The 20,678-nt window shown below is 39.3% G+C and overlaps 1 protein-coding gene and 1 pseudogene across 1 annotated transcript in view; both read left to right on the top strand.

Moving 5' to 3' along the window:
- Positions 1 to 20,678, top strand: part of LOC122894490 — a 148,517-nt pseudogene that overhangs the window by 67,455 nt on the left and 60,384 nt on the right.
- PELI2 (pellino E3 ubiquitin protein ligase family member 2) overlaps positions 11,082 to 20,678 on the top strand; it is a 321,668-nt gene continuing 312,071 nt past the window's right edge. Inside the window, exon 1 of the mRNA XM_044231882.1 lies at positions 11,082 to 11,100. The gene's annotated coding sequence lies outside the window, so the exon portion shown is untranslated. The remainder of the gene's footprint in view (positions 11,101 to 20,678) is intronic.

The following is a 20,678-nucleotide window of genomic DNA, read 5'->3' as shown; positions in this document are numbered from 1 at the left end:
CCCTTTCCACTCTTACAGATAAAGGAAAATGGAAAATGGTCTTTTGGAAGTTAACCTAAAAACTGATAAAGTAAATTGTTAATGTAAAACATCTAAGTCAAATTTTCCCCAGGCAATTATCTATATTACCATTCATAATCTAGTCAGTTTTTTTCAAAACTCACTAGAATACAAGCTGCACACTTTTGTTATATATCTGTGTCTGCATCTATTTTTAGGTCCATGTCCATGTCCATATTTGTCTGTACAGTTATATAGACTGATTTTTTGGATGATTTATCCAACATACTAACAGCTACTGTTGCTGGCAGGTGAAATTATGAATATTTTATCGTTTTCTATTTTTTATAATTTTTCCATAATGCAAAAGTAATAGCTAAAAAAGAAAAAAAATATTTTTAATCTGTTTTTTTTTTCAATCTACTGATCTAGGATATTAAAATGAATTTTAGGCTCATCTAAGAGATTGTGGGAGCAATAGTAGTCGTATTTGTAATAATCTTGCTTAGCTAGGGAACTGGTTAAAAACTAGCAAGTAAGAGAAAACAAGTACAAAATAATGTAGCAGTGACTTAGTAATCTCTCTTCCAAAATAGTAAAATCAAGAGGAATCTGTTGGGGAAGCTACTTAAGGGGGATCAATTTTCAGATGTGGTTTGAAGTGTGTGGCTGGTGTGATGGTAAAAGTGGAAGTGACCAAGCAAAATGTCCATAGTGAGACCCAATGCACTGTGGTTACAGGACCTCAAGCTGATCGGCTTTGCGGAATAGAAGCTGAGCTGAGAATATGCACTAAGCATACATGCATGTTTACTCTTTAGAGAGGGATCCACATGGACATTCAGTCACAAACGTAAGTCTTATATATCACATATTAGGGGATATGATTCTTATGGTTGCAGATGGATGATGGAAGCAGTCCCAGGGGTGTGAATATTGCTTGCCTATAAAAAAGTGTATTTCTCTATATGGAAAACTCAGCAGTGAAAATGGCCCATGAAAATGGACTCTAGGTCTGAAGTTAGACCATACTGCTCTCCTAGGACCTGCTGCAAGGTTCATTTTACCAAGTGGCCAATGTAGGAGATGGAGGAAGCCAGCAATACTGCCAAAGATCTTGTGTTCTTACCACAGTTTCTATGTGCACATCAAACATAGGATACCAGTGATATTGCCAATGTTCTTATGATGCTTAATCGAGGAGGAACTGAATTCTCCCACCCCTTTGAGACCAAGATTCCACTGACCTTAACCAAACCAACATACAATGTTCCCACCTGCCTTTGGAAATGTATAAAAAAAGTCTATTAATGAGCATTGGTTCCAAGCTTCCCACTGGAACCTACTGTTTCTCAGGACACTTAAAAAGTACATTTTAGTATAGGAGTTCAATCCTTCCCCACCCCGCCCAAAAAAAACCAACCAACAAACAATGACAAAACCTAGGTATATACCAACAATGTGGTAACGTAGTTGTGAGGTAGTTGGAAAATATTTATGGGAATCAGAATAAACCAGTTTATGTAGAGTTTGCTTGCCTTAGAGAAAGGAAACAAGGATTATAAAATCTACATGAGAATATTTATTAAATTGATCTGATGGTGATGAGCCACAAGGGTTAGAGCCCTTTGTACTACAGATGGTAAGCTGTAAGGGATTGGTTTATGTCAATACTTTCAATATTTTTAAAATACAAAAAAATTGCTAAATATATGTTCACAGATATTAAATATTAATATAAATTATGTATATTTAACAGACACATGTTATATTTCAGAGGATATAATCAGGACAAACATAACAAGAGTTACAAAAGCTGTATATGTTCACTGAAAATGTATATATAGGTGATTGATAGAAATGCTAGTATATTTGCAACTTCTTGTACTTCTGTAGCCATAATTAAAGAAAAAGTTATGAGTGACATAGTGATTCCCCAAATTAAAATGCCTCTGTGCTCACTTTGAACAAGCACTGTCTATATTTTTATGAGCCTTCTATTGTACCTAACCAATTACATGTTCTGAAAGAGTTTGCTTCCAGGATGGTAGAGTAAATTTCTAATCTAACAGCCTGATACCCTGACAGATAACAACTGTAACTTCTGAATAACAACAAAAAAAAGTCTCTTTGAGGGGTCTGGAGAGTGTAGAAAAGCCAAAAGGGAGTCAAAACTTGGAAGATGTAACTGCCAGTGACCAGCATCAGTTTTACCCTGAGGGTGATGACGGTGTGGGCAGGAAGGGTTAAAGCTTCAGTAGAAAGCCCGTGTCTCTCTGGCAAGAGGAGTTAGAGAAAGGATCCATGAGCAAGTTGGACTGCTGGAAGTGATAGAGGCAAACTCCAGAAATGAGAGAACCAGGGAAGGGAATGTCAGATTCTGTGTATAAACTACCCAAGACTCTGACAGATTGTTGACCCACACATGCAGAGCCACCCCCAGAGCAGGAAAGTTTGCATTTTGCACGTTGAGTCTAACCAAGTTAATTGCTTTCTAAAGAGTAAAAAAAAGAGAGAGAGTGAGTGAAAGAGATAGAGAAGAGTATGCAAATACTCTATGGAGGGATGTAAGAGAATTGAGAGTCTTCACAACATAGTATTAGCATGTCAAAGACCTAGTCAAAAATTACTTGATGTTTGAATAACCAGGAAAATATGACCCATTCCTAAGGGAAATAATAGTCAACAGATGCTATCTCCAAGAAAATGTAAAGTTTTTCAAATTGTCAGAAAAGAACATTAAAGTAGCAATTATAACTATGCTTAATCAGGTAAAAGAAAAGATGCTTGTAACAAATGAAAAATTAGACAATCTCAGAAGACAAGTAGAAACTCTTGATATGATTTTTTTAAACGTGATAGAAAAAAAGGTGAAATTATAACAAATTTGCGAAAAGTTATACGTAACCCTGCATGTGCAATGACGGTATGTCAGGCCTCTGACTGCCATCTGTTACGTATGTCCTAAGTGACAAGAAATGAGAACTGCTGTAATAAAGAATAAGGAACTACTGACCTTTGTCATTGTTGGTTGGTTGGTTGGTTTGATTTTAGGAGATTGAACAAGAGTGGTGAAAGTGGGCATCCTTGTCTTGTTCCTGATCTCAATGGGAAGGCTGCAAGCTTTTTCCCATTGAGGATGATATTTGCTGTGGGTCTTTCATAGATAGATTTGATGAGGTTCAGGAATGTTCCCTCTATCCCTATACTTTGAAGCGTTTTAATCAGGAACGGATGCTGGATTTTGTCAAATGCTTTTTCTGCATCAATTGAGAGGACCATGTGGTTCTTCTCTCTTCTCATATTAATTTGTTGTATCACATTGATTGATTTGCGAATGTTGAACCATCCTTATAGCCCAGGGATGAATCCCACCTGATCATGGTGGATAATCTTTTTAATGTGCTGTTGGATCCTGTTGGCTAGAATCTTGTTGAGAATCTTAGCATCCATATTCATCAGTGATATTTGTCTGAAATTCTCCTTTTTGGTAGGGTCCTTGCCTGGTTTGGGGATCAGGGTAATGCTGGCTTCATAAAAAGAGTCTGGAAGTTTTCCTTCTGCTTCAATTTTTTGAAACAGCTTCAGGAGAATAGGTGTTTGTCACATTCAGAGCTGTGACTTGAAAAAAATCTTATTAAAATGTGTTTAGATGATTGAAGAGGAAATAGACTATAGGTAGACTACCACACACACACACAAAAAGGATGGCAAGAAATGTTTATAGCAAATATAACAAAATGTTATATAGTTATTGTATCAAGTGCCATTGTATAAAGTACCAAAATTGATAAGAAATATAGTAAGATATCAAAAAAAAAGCTGACAAAGACATAGACTTACAATTCCTAAATGAAAGAGCCATAATTTAGTAAACAAACATAACAAAAAGTCTAGTTTTACTATCAGTCAAGGAATTCCAAACTGAAATAATGATATCACTTTTTTCAAATTAAGTTAGCAAAATTTTGATGATAATATTGAGTTTCAATTGCAGGCATAGGAAAACTGCATATTCATATATACAAAAGTGTATGTAAGACAGTTCAACTGGTTTGGAAAGTAATTGACAATGTGTCAAAACTGTAAGAGTATTCATATCATTAAACCCAGTAATACTAATTTTGTGTATACAGGCAATAAACTCAAACATTAAAAAGCTACATAAATGAAGTTTTTTATCCATCACGAAGTGGCTTACAATAGCAAAAAAAAAAAAAAAGGTAGTGCTGAGAACAAGATTCAACAATAAAGAAATTGTTAAGTAGATTAGGATACTTTCATAGGATGGAAAGTTGTACAGTCATTAAAATCTTATGGCTATGAAGACTATTGCAAAATTGAAAGATATTATGAGTAAAGGAAATAGTCAATAAGATATATAATATAATCATATTCTCTAAAAAATGCATTTGAAAAATGAACCAAATTAAGATTGTAATTATGTGAGAGCTCTGGTGTTCTTGGGTTATGACTGATTTTTCCCCCTCTAGTTTTAAACAATTTATTGTGCTTAAAATTATAACTTTTAAAACAGTCAAGCCAAAGTTTTCTGAATCTTAGGAATGGAGTAGGAATAATAAGAAAGGCATGGACTGAAAGGTGAAGAGAAGGTCAGATGGAGAGCATCTGGACCTTGATTATGTGTGGTTGGTGGGAGAGGGCAGTGTCAAAGGTGTTTAGAATCCTAGATTTTAATCCTGGGTGATTAGGAGCAGCCAATTCCAGAATCAAATATAGGGAAAACAGGAGGTCAGCGAGCACAGAAGGGAAGAATATGGATCCTATCTTGGGCATGTTCAGCCCAAGGGACCAGTTGGACTTCTCAGTCCAGCAGACCATGGGAAATGGAAGAAGTCATGTTTATCCTATGGATGTGAACAGCTGAATTCCTGAAATGGAATAAGGTCACCAAAGAAGAAGGGAAAAACGGTCTGACAGTAGAACTGAATTTAAGGGTGAGAATAACAACAATGAAGGCAGTGGAAAAAGAACAAGTTTTGGAAAAAGAACAAGATTCACCAAAACTTAGAGTTAAAGAACTGGGTCCAAGTCCCATTTCCTCATTCAGGCAAGTGCAGTGGTTGCTCACATTGGTAGTCTTTTTTGAGCCATGCTTCCCTTCCCCTTGAGCAAAGTCTGGGTCTGTGAGTTGCTCTAGCCAATGGAATATGACAGAAGAGATACTCCGCCTGTTCTGGTTTTAAGACTTAAAAAGGCTTTTGTTCTTTGGGGAGCTCTGAGCCTCCCGTGTAAGAAATCCAATAATCTGCTGAAGAAACCATATATGTATATAGAGAGATGCCCTAAGACTGTGTGGGGAGGGAGAGAGACAGCCGTCTCAGCATCCCAACTGAGCCCAGCCTTTTAGCTGTCCCCAGCCAGGTGCCAGACGTGTCAGTGAGCCATCTAAGACCTTCGAGCCCCAGTCACCATCTGATACAACTTCACGACAAATCCCAAGTGAGGCCATAAAAGGAATAGTCCAGCTGAGCCTCAGTCTGTCCACACGGTTGTTTGAAATAATAAATTGGTCGTTGTTTTAAACCACTAAGCTTAAAGTAATTTGTTAGGCAGCACTAGATAACTGAAACCACAAGTTAATCAAGGAACTTAACCTACGCACAGCTTTTGTTCATGCAGAAGTGATAACTGGTTTACCATCATGGTCAAATGAGATCATGTGCTCAATGATTCTGATTTTTTTTTTCCATGAAAGCACCCTTGGTGGCAGAGGACAGTGAATGACCTACCTCTGGGTCTGGAGAGTGTGTCTATTTCTTGGTTTCATAGTAAACATAGCCAGTTTTGCATTTTTCATAAAGTAGCCCCATTATTATTTTTAAATGTATTTTCCCTGGTTCCACATACCCTGGTTTTCGTGTGTCTTCACATCCTTCTACTGTATCATGGTGAATTTGGGGGGGGGGCATAAATACCAGTTGAAAATGTAAGGACATATAATCTATAAATGTGCACAAAGGAGAATTACTGGTAAGGGATAGAGGGAGAGTACTCAAGAGAGGCAGGACAAGCAACAAATTCCCAGGTCTTGGAAAACTGAGAGGTTTGTTTAACCATCAAATACTGCAGAAAGGTCACTGTATTTGGTTGGATGGCAAGTCATCAAGATAATGGTTTCTTTGGTGAGAAAGCCCTAGCCAGGGACAGAATGAAAGTGGACAGAGTAGGCTTTTTGAGGGCATTGGGAGAGAAAGAAAGGCAAATGATAGGAGAATGTACATTCAGGAAGAAGTGGGGGTATGAGAGGGATTTTATTCTGGTAAGTTTTGTTTTAGAATAGAAGTCTGCACATGTATTTAATGGTCGGTAAAAAAAAAAAAAGCAATGAAGAGGGAAATAATTTGATGGATATAAGACAGAGGGATGATAAAATAAAAGACAAGATTCAACAAGAGTCCGGAGGCTTAGCATGGCTACTACAAATAGAATTAGCCTCAGAAAGAATGAGAGAATCCTCTCTGTAATGGGAGGGAAGGAGCAGAAAGCAGGAGAAACAGAGACACATAGAAGTGGAAGGGAGAGGGAGGAAGTTCATGTTGTGCATCTTCAGCCCTTTGGACACCAGGTCACCTGCACAGATGGGATGTGTGGAGCCTTGAAAAATGGGAGATAAAATTTAATATATTGGAGGGATGGCAGAAGGAATCAGCTAGAGGTAAGTGGATATCCAAGCAGCAGTGAGGGTCTGGCCTAGGGTAGAGAACATGAATTTATGGTAGCATCAATCACTGACCTCATTGAATAACTTTATATCGAGAGAGAGAGACACAGAGAGAAAGAGACACACTGAGAGACATAACAAGAAAAATGGGGGTTTCCCAAGAGCAGGGATTGAAAATTCAGCTACATCAGGAGGATATGTCAGAGAAGGGATGCTTGAGCGGTCAGAGCATGTTTCATTAGGTGGAATGTGATGTTGGCTAAAAGTATGTTGGTGGATGAGGGGCACATGGCAGGGTCCAGGGCTGGACAAGACAGACATGTTGGACATGTTGGATATGGTGGACATGGAAGACACCATCAGCTGGTTTGAGAGAGGAGGAAATGTTAAATGCAGTCAAATGTATTTCATAGTCACAGATCTTAGAGTTTGAATAATTGTCCATAAAGATGTGATGCCAAGTGTAATTATGATTCTGAATGGCTGAAGTGGTGTAAAGAGTAGAGTGAACGGTTTGAGGAAGTCAAGACCAGTGGGCTTGAAGTATTGTCTTATGAATGGTGTGAGGGTCAGTTTTATGTGTGAACTTGGCTTGGTTATAGTCCCCAGTTACTCCATCAAACACTAATTTGGTGGTGGTGGGAAGGTATTCTGTAGTTGTGATTAAATTCCATAATCGGTTAACTTGAAATGAGTGAAATTATTGTAGATAATCTGAATGGGCTTGATTCAATCAGTTGAAAGGCCCTCTTCTTTAAAGAAGAGGACAGCAGCTTCAGCCAGTACCCGAGAATTCCAACCTGCCCTTCCTGACAGCCTGCCATTATGGACTTTTGGACTTCCCTACAGTAAATCCCTTAATACATTATTTCCTGGTGGTTCCGTTTCTCTGATTGAATACAGATGATGAGGGATGAGCTAGGGAGAAAGAATGTAAGCCTCTACCGTCTCCTGTTCATGTGATTTTGGTACTTCTTTGCAATATACAGGTAAAAAGGTGAATGTAATTCAGGTTTGAGCTGGAAGGAATAAAGTGTGGATGGATGGTTGGATGGATGGACGGACAGACGGACGGACGGGCAAGTGAAAGAGTGAGTGCTTGGGTACATAACTAAATGGTCCCTTATATCTTGCCTCTAAAACAGGAAGAAAAAAATGCTATTTACTAACCTCATGGAGGTGAGATAATGCTAGGGGTACTTTTAAAATCTAGACTTATTGGTAAATATAGAACATTTATTTTCCATCTTAATCATTAACAGAAAACATTTTCAGCCATGCTTTTTCAAGTCACCTGAAAAGTTCCTCTGTGCATTTCCCCTCCCAGTATTAAGCAGGATGTGAAGAACGGCTCCACTGGAAATGTTGGTCTTTTGTAGAGTAGATATGAGAATGGTAGATTTGATTTAGGACTTGAAATGGGACAAAATGAACAAAATTTTTTCTTTCCCTTATCTCTTTTCTTCTTCCACAGTGGGGATGAAATAGAACTTCATTTTGTTAGGGATGACTGGATGGCTCAGCTGGTGAAGTGTCTGCCTTTGGCTCAGGTCAAGATCCCTGGGTCCCGGGATGGAGCCCAGGCATCGGCATCAGCATCGAGCTCTGCGTAGTGGGGAGGCTGTTTCTCCCTCTGCCTGCTGCTCCTTCTGCTTAAGCTTGTTCTCTCTGACAAGTAAATAAATAAAATCTTTTTTTAAATTTTTTTTAAAGAACTTCATTTTGTTTAACAAATATTTCCTGAGTGGCTTTTGGGGACAGGTGAGCCTTAGGGACAACAGAGGACTTGAAATACCTCACAGAAGAGATGGAAATTTCTCTGCAGCATTCCACCAACCAAATCTCAGTTCGATCCTTGCTTTTAGGGAAGTTAAGGAAGCTTTTACATTTCTGATTCAAAGCCACGTACCACCTCCCTGGAATCGGAAATAGCTTCTCTGATGGTGATAGGTGTGGCGGGCCAGAAGAAGCAAATAAACATGAGAATGATGATCTTCTTTGTGTGTTGGCTCCCTGCCCAGAGGCTTGTGCCCTTGTGGGCCATCCTCTGTGACCCTGTGAGATAGCTTTCCTATATGGCGATCTGAGGGAGCGCTGCTCCAGCCTGATGTCTGCCCGCTGCTGCTCCTCTGATGTCTCTGGGCGTGACTGGCTATGTGCAGGATGACATGGCGGAAGCTTCTGTGCAGATGAGCTAAGTCGCCCCCGTGGGGGGGACATTATCCAGAGGCAAGAAGGAGCCAGCCATGCTGACCTGACTCAGCACCGAGCCTTAGTCATCAGAGGAGTGTAGTGACGATAAGGGCAGTACGTATGTTTTATGCATGCTGGATTCTGATACCCCCTGGACCTAAGGAGAGAGAATGGTTGGTAAGGACTAGAAGAGCTGTTCTGCTAAAACCGTAATTACTGGGATAGCGGAAAGTGTGGCTTAAGTGACTGTCACTGAAATGACAGGAGAGAATTCCGCCTTACTTTGCCATCCGCCACCAGACAGCCGAGGCATCGTGCCGGGCTGGGGGCTGGGGGCTGGGGACGGTGCAGTGAATGGCAGCTGCAGAGCCCGCTGGGGTCCCGGCTCTGAGCAGAGCATGTGCATGCAGTGCCAGCAGGAGGGGGTTTGGGGGGTACCCCATAGCACAGGTTCCTGTGGACTCCCCCTGGGCACTCAGGGGCTCTTGGCAGGGGAGTAGAAAGGAGCCTCTGGGGCTTGAAACATCGCTGTTACCATGAATCTGGCTCTGTCCCTGGGCAGGTTAGGTCCAGGGAGCGTCGGGCCACATGAGGACCCAGACGAGCTCCCACTTGCATCTGGCGAGGGAGCCTCCTGCCAGATACAGTTAGAGGGCCAGCCAGGGCTCTGAAGTGCAGCACGGGCCCTCATAACTCTTTTATTCAAACCAAAATGTGAAACTATTTTGTTCAGACGTTTTGTTAACCATATCCTAGGTATTTGTCGGTATAGCTCCATTAAATGCCATTCTGCCCCGTATTTGGTTCTTAGTGTCAACTTGCCTTTTTGAGCAAGGAAATTGAGTCGTGGCCACTTCTATTTTCTTCAGCTGTGGGTTGACTGTATTCTGATGACCTTTAGTGTCACTGTAGGTATTGTGTTTTCTATTCCAAGCCACGGTCTCATTGCCTGTTGGTGTATGGGTGCCAGGGAACTCGGCTGGGTCAGAGTCAGGAGGTGGTGTGTGGCACTATCAGTTCATAATGGCTGCTGACGAAGTTGTAGAGTTTTTTTTAGAAGTTCTTGAAATTCTGTGTGCATAGCAGTGGAGTTCTTCCCTCTTGGATGGATCCCAAACTCCTTTATTTTTAACCGTGGAAGGGGCTGTGTACCACCTGGGGGCTTCTCCCGATGCACCGTGAAAATGTAATGTTTTGTTCATACCTTCCTCAGAGGAGAGGGCCTGAACAGCTTATGGATACTAGAAAACATGCATTTGATTTCTGCTTTCAATAATTTTTTAAGCGTTTACGTTCCTGGGTGTGCATCATTCGATAGAAGCAGTGGGGTCAATTGCACATGGAATTGTGTAATGAGGGAGGTCAGTTTCTTATTATATTTATAATAATGGAGCTCATTGGGTATCGCTATGCCCAGTGAAGGCTGGTAAATCAATAGTGCTGATAAATCAACCTGGATAATAATAAACCTCACATTAAATGGGCAATGCCAACATGTGAGTGGGGAGGGAGGAAAGAGGAGGTACCACCACCATGCATGAGAAGGACTCAGGCCTCTCGGGTGACACCTGTGAAGAAGCATCAGTTCCTTTCCCTGTTCCAACTTACTCTTCTCTCACGCATAGGAAATTATTCAAAGATGGCAACAAATTTTTCAAATGACCTTTATAGCTACTGGTTTTGAATTAAAAAAAAAAAAAAGATCTCAGAGATGAATTGTCAAGTCAGGACATGAACTCCTTCTCCCATCAAGATCAGGCACGTTCTGTACTTGATGTAGGTTGAGTGTGTACTACTGAAGAAATACAATGTGAACATGTAGTAAACATAAATGTGCTTTGTTGGTGGCCAAGCTCAAGGCTGCTCTCACTGGTCATAATGATTGGTGCCCCAGCTCCCCAACCCCACAGACTCTAAGAGGTCTCCCTGCAAAGAAAGCACCTGGCACAGATTTTTTTTTTCTGAGAACGTCTTTCCACAGTAAAGTGTAACATGTTTCCCACAAAGCGTGGGGGTTGAAGAAGCAGTGCTAGTTGGAAGACATCCTGAAGGAGACTAGCAGCTGCCTTGGTTTCTCTTAGCTTGTGGGAGTTGGGGGGCTCTGGTGTGGAACTTGCTTTCCACCCATTTACTCAGGGACTATTGTGCTTTGGCTGTAGGAGAGCAGGGCAGCACGGGAAGAATCCAGATGATGCTCGTCGCAAGACAGGAGCTCTTTTGAGGTAAGAGCTTTCAGGTTATTGCAGATGGTGGAGGCAGAGGGTTAGGGTTGGTGCAGGTGTGGTGACCAGAAGCTGCTGAAATACCAAACTGCTCCATGAAGCCAAAACATTCTCTGGACTCTGACAAGCTTAAAATCTAAATAACATTGTGTTTTCTGCACCTGAAAGACTGTGATGACTTTTCTTTAGCTCACACAGGAAAAGGTCTGTCACTAGTGGATCTTTTATAAAAAAGAGAGAACTGGCCAGGTTTTGGTATTTAAAAAAAAAAAAAAATCCAAAAACCCCAACCCTGATACTGATCCTGGTTTTCAGAGAAAGAAGAAATTCTGGGTTCTTTCAGTGGGAACCAGAAGTTTAACCGCCTCCATGATTTTCTTTTACATGAAAATGTTAAAGTTGAGCAAATAAACCATGATTTCTTGTATTATTATTTATAGAGGAGAATATTGCCGCCAGGATGCATGTCTGCTAATGTGTTTTGGCCAAGTTCTCCTTAGAGACAGTGATTAATAGAAGGAATGGGTGGAAAATTAGTATACACAAATAACTATTCAGAAATGGGGGTGAAATGCTAATGCAGTGACCTTTAAATCTTCATTTTTCTTTATTTCTCTGAATGCTAATTAATGGATGCGTTCAGCACCAGGAGAAATTTGTGTCCAAGTTCCATCTCCCGGCTAAGTGGTATTTTAAGAATTTCTGAGGCTGAATCTCAGAGAACTGACCTGAGCTTCCTGAGGCTCCCATCCCTGTTGCTGTCTTGTGCCTTTCCCCCAGAGAACAAAAAGTGCTATGGTCCAGCTGCTCATTAGCTCGGCTGCACAGCCTCTGTGGTTAGCAAGGTAATTAGTTTCAGAGTAAGTGAAGGTAGGGGAGGTTTGGAGCCCAGCATGTTTACTGAGTGCTGTCCCCTGGACAACAGAATCTCTGCCTGCTTGTTAAGGAGACCTGAATTATTGCATGCCCAGAGCTCTAGGACCATAAGAAGAAGCAATGTGGTATTTGGGGCCTTCCCTGAAGCAAAGGGCAAAGGTAAATTTGTAATTCAGACAATAACCTTTAGAGTGATGCCAAGGGATGCTTTCTGGAAAACACTGCCTTCGTCTAGGGAGGGCAGTAGACTGAAAGTGCATGCTGAGTTTGGGGTGGGAATTCCTGTCATCTGGGAGGAAGAAGAAATAGCTCGGACTGAATGAAAATGAGTTGAAGTTGTTTGGGATGAACTCTTATCAGGGGAAATTTTTATAGGCATAGCTCTTCCGTAATGGAACTGAGAGATGGTGAAAGTTCAAGCAGAGATGGATGGTCATTTATGCCTCTGTCTTCAGTTTTCTTCTGTGAAATGGGTTTACTACCTACCTCATAAGGTTCTTATTAGGATGAAATAAATTGGTATTATAGGTCACATAACAAACTCCACGTAAGGGCTTGACATTACTGTTATCACTGTTATTATTTATCTATAAAGAATGTGCTAGATTGTTTGGATATGGGTTGGAGTAACTGACCTCAAGATTCTACCCACTTTCCCCCACCAGCCCCACTGCTCTTGGGTACTATTACTCAGTGGAAGTATTTTTCATCCCCACAAACCCTCTTAGGGAATTTTTTATTTAGGACACACTCATCTACCTGTTCTTTTGAATCTCAGTATTTATCTTTAGAAGAGTGATGATATTTCTGTCTGATTTTCTTGACCCACTTAGAGCAATATATGCTATTGATTGATTGATTGATATAGATCCTAATTTGTTCCTAATTGATTTTAGCTAAGACACTTAAAATTACTTTGAATTTACTTTGGAAGATGTACTGACTTAAACTCTCTAGACCTATTTCTTATTGAAGTGTAGTTTTTAAGAAGGTTGTAAAATATTAACTATATTGGTAATTGTGGGGTCTAAGTCTGGTATTTCTAAAAGCTATGGGTATTGTAGGGGCAGACAGTGGTATATGAGGAGAGGGGACTGGAAAGAGGAAAAGGACACTGAAAATATGAGTTACAATGGCTTAAACTGTAGAAGAAAACAAAGGTCAAAGGCAGTAATTCTCCATTGGAACCATCAGATGCCACTAAATGGATGACTTTCCAAAGATGACAGAACTCATGATAGAGAGGTTGACAAAGAAAAGTTTTGCTGTGTGACAGATGCTTTAAAAACATCACCTATTTTAACCTTCACGAGAATCCTGATGAGAAATTGATATTAATAAAGTAACTTAACCAAAATCTAGTTAGTAAGTGGTGGAGTTGGAACCCTATCCTAGGAGTGCCTAGTTCCAAAGCCCATGTTCTTCCTAACATTCTCTTCCTCTCTGATGTAAACCTATAAATAATCAACATTCAGTAGTACTGAAACTGAGGAAACAGAGGGGTCTTCTGTGTGTAATTTATGAAGTGGGGTGTCATCTAAGCTTTAAGCTCCCTCTCAACTTTCACATAACATGGGACATTTAAGAAAATCTAATCCTGTAACTTTCCATCTCTGGATCCAGAAACTTGTTGCCAAGGGTGATTTACATTTCAGAGGAAATTACTTTAGAAGATACTAACTTGCTACCAAAAATTGGGAAAGGGTCTCCTTTTTCTAAGGATGAGGCAACCCCTACATCTTCAAGTGAAAATTTCATCAGACTTATATCACTAATATATGTAGAAAAGAATCTTTTCTTCAAAAAGTCTAGGATGGAATCACTTTTTGAAATGAAGATGCTAGCTAATATTAGTAATACTTTTTTCTACTCTTTGTATTACTAATCTCTAGTGTGACTTATGCCTCTTATTTGGGTTGTCTAACCCACAATTAAGGAAGTGAAAAACCTAAGATGCCAATATACTCTTCCAAATGCTCCACATTATAATTGCTATAACTGTTATAAGTCTCCTAGTATCAGGGCATTTTTCCTGAATTCTGCTTGATTCCAGAGGGAGATTTCCTACAACAGTGAGGTGGGGATAGAGAAGGATATAGAAAATTAACAAAAGACATGTTGCATTAGCCAAATAGAAAGCAGGATAACATCTTGAAAACACATGGTGTTATTGACAAACTCAAAACTGCATTCCATAGGAATGCATAGGAGCTCCACTTACTAGTACTGAAGACTTACCCCTCTTGATAAGCCAGCTCTCTTCCCTGTGGATTGCCTTCTCCATGCATCCCATTTATTCACTTCCTGTTCATTCATTAGCTGATGTCACCAGCCCTAAAAAACATTAGGGATGGGCCCAGAAAGGCTTATAGGATGGGAGCATTTTGACAACTTTTTCCTACTCAGATACAGAAGGCAAAGAAAGGAGCAATACTTAGTACCATCTAGCTTTACCACATGGAGTCATCAGCCACTGTCTCTGCCAGTTCTTCCCAAAGATGAGGTTATAGATTCCGTATAGACCCTACTTTGTTGTGTTTTACTCTGGTCTTTTCTTTTCTTTTTTTTTTTTTTTAATTTTTTTCCAATTTATTTATTTTCAGAAAAACAGTATTCATTATTTTTTCACCACACCCAGTGCTCCATGCAAGCCGTGCCCTCTATAATACCCACCACCTGGTACCCCAACCTCCCACCCCCCGCCACTTCAAACCCCTCAGATTGTTTTTCAGAGTCCATAGTCTCTCATGGTTCGCCTCCCGTTCTAATTTACCCAAAAGCACATGCCGTTCCCAATGTCCATAACCCTACCCCCCTTCTCCCACCCCCCCTCCCCCCAGCAACCCACAGTTTGTTTCGTGAGATTACTCTGGTCTTTTCTTAATACCTGGACTTTTTTGTTCCAAAAGAAATGATCACTTTCTCAATCTCAGTTTATGAAAAAACCCACAAACCATACTTAAGAGTGAAAGACTGAATGCTTTCCCTTCAGATCAGGAACAAGACAAGGATATCTACTCTGATCACTTCCATTCAATTTTGGAGGTTGTATTGGAGGTTTTAGTCAGTACAATAATAAAAAGAAACTAGTGACATATTGGAAGGGAAGAAGTAAAACTGTCTATTCACAAACAATATAATCTTGTATATAGGAAATCCAAAAAAAAAAAATTTACAAAACAACTACTAGAATTAATGTGAAAGTTTAGGAAGTTTGCAGGATATGTGATTAACACAAAAATATCACTTGTATTTTCATATACTCTGCATGAAAAATTAAAGAAATAATTCTGTTTAAAATGAGATCAAAAGTACTAGGAATAAATTTAACCAAAAGAATATAAAACCTCTACAGCAGAACATTTATAAGGCCCAGAGTATTATACAAAGTGTGACCCAGTCTTAAGAAGAAAGACAATCAATGGAAATGTACCCCAAAATGATCTAGATGTTGAATTCTTAGACAAGAAGCTATAAGAGCTATGAACTATGAGGTAATGGAAAATAACTTGTAATAAATTAGAAAAACTGAACAAAGAAATACAAAGAGCAAAGAATTTTTTTTTAACTTAAATGGTTACCAGCTTTTTATAAAAGGCTATAACACAGAGACAGCTGAATGGAAGAGATACCTAGGGCAAGGAATAGAGAAAGGATGTGGAACTTCCATATTCTCTTCAGGTGTGCCACTCTCTCTAAATCCGAACATGAACTGGGAAACTCTGAAACACATCCTCTGGGGTTTTGATGGAGGCTTCATGGCATAGGCACAACTGACTAAATCGTTGGTCTTTGGTCCAAAATATTTTTGAACCTCAAATGAAATTTTTAGAATTTAACATAATAGTTAGAAATAAAACATTTACTCCATGGATTTAATAGCAGGATAGACATGATGTAGAAGGGTCAATAAACTTGAAGATAGAAGAAGAGAGAAAAGAGATTGAAAGAATGAACAGATGCAGAGCAAAAGCAGAGGGTCTAACATATGTGTAATTGGAGTCCCCAGGAAGAGAACAGAGAGGAAAAATGAGGCGGAAAAAAATGTTGATGAACTAATAGCCCAAAACTTCTTAAAATTAGTGAAAACTAAAAATGTACAGATTCAAGAAACTCAATGATCCCCAAGCAGTATATAGATGAAAAAAAAAAAAAAAACATACTTAGACACATCTTGGTCAAACAGTTGAAATTCGAATATAAATAGAAAGTCTTAGAAGCTGCCAGGAAAAGGTAATATATTACATAGAGGAGAACAGTTTCTTCCTTTTTTTTTTTTTTAAGATTTGTTTATTTATTTATTTATTTATTTGAGACAGAGACACAAAGATAGCAAGAGAGAGAGCATGAGCAAGGAGGGGAGGGAGAAGGAGACTCCCCGCCAAGCAGGGAGCCTAGTATAGGGCTCAATCCCAGGACCCTGAGATCAGGACATGAGTCTAAGAGAGACGCTTAAGGGACTGGGCCACCCAGACATCCTTAGGGAGAAAAAATTCTTTAAATGCCTATACACCATAGAGAACATGGCATAACATGCTTTAAAAAATTCTGTCAACACTGAATTTTACATGAAGCAAAAATATTCTTCTAGAATGAATATACACTTAAGATATTTTTGGATGGAGGATTAAGAAAATTTATCATCAGCCATCCTACACTACAAGAAACGCTAAAAGGAGGTTCTCCCCAAGATAAGAGGAAAACCCTGGAGGGAAATTTGGATCTTCAGGAAGGAACAAAATCGCTTAAGAGAGTAAATATATAGGTAAATACAAAAAACTAATGTACCTCTTAGTTTTTTAAAAATAAAGAAATCTATTTAAAGCAAAACTGACAGTGTTTACTGTAGAGTTTACAACAAGTAGTTGGAATTCATATGACAACTCTAGAATAAAGGAAAAGAGTTGGGAATGAGTAGTTGAATAAATAGAACTACACAGTTGCAGGGCCCCTGTGTTTTATGTAAAGTGGTACAATAATAACTCTAACTAGAATGGAAAGTTAAAGATATGTATTGTAATCACTACAGCAAACTAACAAATAATGCAGAAGAGTATAGCCCAAGTGCCAAGGAATAAATTAAAATGGAATTCTCAAACATGTTAAAATAATTCCAACAAAGTCAGGAAAGATAGAGCAGAGGAGCAAAAATAAACAGAGGGGGCAAACAGAAAACAAAGAATTAAAGTGGTAAGCCTAAGTCAAAACATATGAATATCTATGTGAACTATTAATGCATATTAATATTCAAGTTCAGAGGTAGAGGTTATCCATATAGATTTTGAAAAACAAGCCCCAACTACATGCTGTCTATAATAGTTGCACTTTAAAAAATAAGAAGAGGATAGGTTAAGCATAATGGCTGGAAAAAGATACACCATGATAGTAGGCAATGTAAGTTTGGAGTGGCTATATTCATACCAGAAAAAAATAGGGGACATTCCAGATGACAAAAGGGTCAGTTCACTAGGAGGACATACTAACCATAACTGTATATGCCAAATAACAGAACTTTGAAATATGACATAGTCTCTATCTGCAATGAGCATACACTCCTACTGGGACATGAAATTTGTGTTTCTAATACAGTGGAAGAATAGGAAATTTTAGAAGACTTTGTTTTCCATTCCCTTAATATTCATATGTAGGACAAAGTAACCACCTTTTGAAGGTGACAGCAATCACCAGCAGAACACAGGAAGGAAGAGTGTGAATAGGACTTGGATCCTAGACCAGGACTAAAAGCAGAGCATAATGGATCTTGTGAGTTGACTTCCTAGTTGCCACTTTCACTTCTAATAGAATTCCACATATTTTTGTCAGATGGCACTGACACCATACCTAGATTCCAGATGAGATTTGACCAGTCAGTGAGTTTAATCTCCTCGCCATTGCCACAGTAGTGGGCTTGGGGTGATTACTGTTTGGTGGTAGCAGGGAGGAATGCTTCTGTTTCCTGCTGTCTGAGGTCAAGGAATTGTGGGCGACTGATTATTGCCAGTAGCCACTACACTCTAGAATAAAGCCTGGTAAACACAGTGTATGCACTTTAAGTAGTTCCTGGAGCAAAGTAAATGCTCAGTGGATTATTTATTGTTGTTTTTGTTGTTGCCACTGGTGATGGTGGGGGTGGGGTGTGTATGTGTGTGTGTGTTCCTTTCTTTGGAGGGCAGAGCAGAGAGACAAAAAGTCACCAAGTTTTGGTGATATGGTTAAGCCTTTGGGTCAGACCAATCTTGAAATCTTTCCAACTTCTGAAACAGAAGTTTAGGTTTCTTGATGTTTGTTTCACCTGGAGCATTCCTAACTGGTACTCAGAGTCAGTATGATTTAATTCTGTGTTAACATTTTTAAGGGATGATCCCCAGCATCTCCTGAGTGATTGAATGTATGCCTCATATAATTGTATATACAGAATGAAATTATAGACTCCACAGGGCAGGTGACTCCCCCCAACTTCCACCATCTTTTATCTTTTGCTAATTGGTACTGCAGTAGGTACCTACCCAAACTCTGGCTCCAGGCTTGTCCTGTCCCTTCTATATGCAGCTGGCCAAGTTATCTTTAAAACATAAATCTGATCATCTTCTACAGGAACAGACACACATATCCATGCATTATCTGCTTAAAATTGTTCTGTGGTTCCTGATGGCCTATTGGATTTCATTCAGACTTCTTAGCATAGCTCACATGGTCCTTAGACTGGCCTCTGTGTCCCTTTCCAGTTTCATCTCTTAGGAGCTTCTCCCCCAAACTTGATGGTCACTATTCTGAGCATAGGATGTTCTTAAATGTCTTCAAGCCTTTGCATGTGTGATTCTCCATGCCTGCAAGGTCTTTCTCTTGCTTTCTGTATTGAGGAATTCTTTGTCTTTGAAGACCCTCAGCTCAAATATCACCTGGTTAAGGGACAGAACCATCAGGATATGACTTATTATTGGGATTTGACTTTACATAATTATGGGAGCTGGTTAGTAGGAGAAACAGCCTTTGGGAAGTTGTCATATCTGCCTTCAGGCAGTTGGAAAGGCACAATGGGCAACAAGGATGAAATGGAACCTGAATGGGACCTACAAGGATCAAGTGGAACCTAGGTGAGGCCTCCACCTCTAATGCCATAGATGTCTGCTACAGGAGAAGCTGTTCCATGTTGTATTATGCTCAATATGTACCTGGTCCAGGAGTTAAGGAGACTTAAGGAGGGCAGAGTATGAGCTAGAGTTGCTGTGAGTCTAGCTGCTGCCTGTCCCCAGCCTCAAACAGGTAAACCAACAGATACTCAGCCACATATGTGAGATGTCACAGAACCCCTTGCCCTGCTCTAACCCTCTGAGTGTAGGAAGAATATGGTTTCTTCCAAATTTCCTGTGAAACAGCTCTTGGGCTCCTTGCTAACGCAGACCTATAAGGGAAGGGAATTCTGAGAAACTTGGATCTAGTGAAACTGAGCTGACATTACAAATCCATTATACCCCCATACCTTCTTTTGATAAGAATAATAGCTCTTTCAGCTATGTTTCCACCATCAGGGTATAAATAATTTTGATCAAAGAACATGTCTCGTGTATATTTGTATTTGAAACCTCTAACATGGGGTAGGTACTAACAGCATTCAAAAGAACAACTAATAAAAAAAATTCTTACAGCAATTTGACTAAAATGCTTGTTTCATTAATATTATTTCTTATATGCCTTTCTTAATGGCTGAAAAACTAGTATTTGGCATTCATTTGTGCAATCACCTGAATAGTATCCCAGAAGAGAGATTTCTTAACATACACATGAGTATTGAATTTCAGAGGCAAATAAGCCTACTTCAGTGGTGAATTTGGTGAGGTCTGCCTTTAAGGATGACAGAGTAAAGCAAAGGAATGTATTGCAGAGCTTTCCAAAGAGGTGGCAAAGGTTGATTATTTTAAGCATTTGGAACTTGGCAACAAGTAGGATGGAACAAACATACTGACTAGACATATGCTATAGAATATTCCATAAAGCTCTCTCTGTCTATAGTGGTTTAAACAGAAAGCTGAACATATGGCTGGCTTTGTTTGGCTTTTTCTCTGGAATCATCTGTCAAGACATGAGCTGCCACCTAATTACTCACTCACATTCTACACTGCATTTTCCATTTTTGGTCTGATTTCTCAAAGCCTTCAAACACTCATTTTTTAAAATTTATTTTTTTTAAAATGTATTTTATCTGACTTATCCAAGACTTGTGGGTGTTCCTGGGAGACACTTTTAAAGGGCAAGGAATGTGGATTCTGTATCCTGGCTCTTGGACCCTATGTTCTACCAAGATAACGTGTGTTTTAGAGAGGTAATGATTTGTCACCCTACTAAAGAGAAAGGGGAATGTTGGGAACTACAGGATCAAAAGTTTATGTTTTCTTAAAAAAAAAAAAAAGTTTATGTTTTCTTGAGTACCTATTTTTTTTTTTTTTTGAGTGTTTGTTCTTAAGGGTGAGGTGAGGTTCAAAAGTACAACCCTTTCCATTGGGTCAGATATACAAATGATCCATAATTTTATATTTTCATTTTTACTAACAGCTAGTGGTCACTATCTAGTAATCTAAAACATGAATTACTAAGGCTTCTTAAAATGTGATATTTATAAGTTAGCACATTAGGAGAGCTAACTTAAGCACAATAGTTATTCTACTAAATATCTTAATTATTTTGAAATGCTTGTATTGGGCATA

This window comes from Neovison vison, chromosome 13 (assembly GCF_020171115.1).
Source record: "Neovison vison isolate M4711 chromosome 13, ASM_NN_V1, whole genome shotgun sequence".
Classification (NCBI taxonomy): Eukaryota; Metazoa; Chordata; class Mammalia; order Carnivora; family Mustelidae; genus Neogale; species Neogale vison.
The sequence above is the reverse complement of the archived record's forward strand: the minus strand, read 5'-3'. Positions and strand labels throughout refer to the sequence as shown.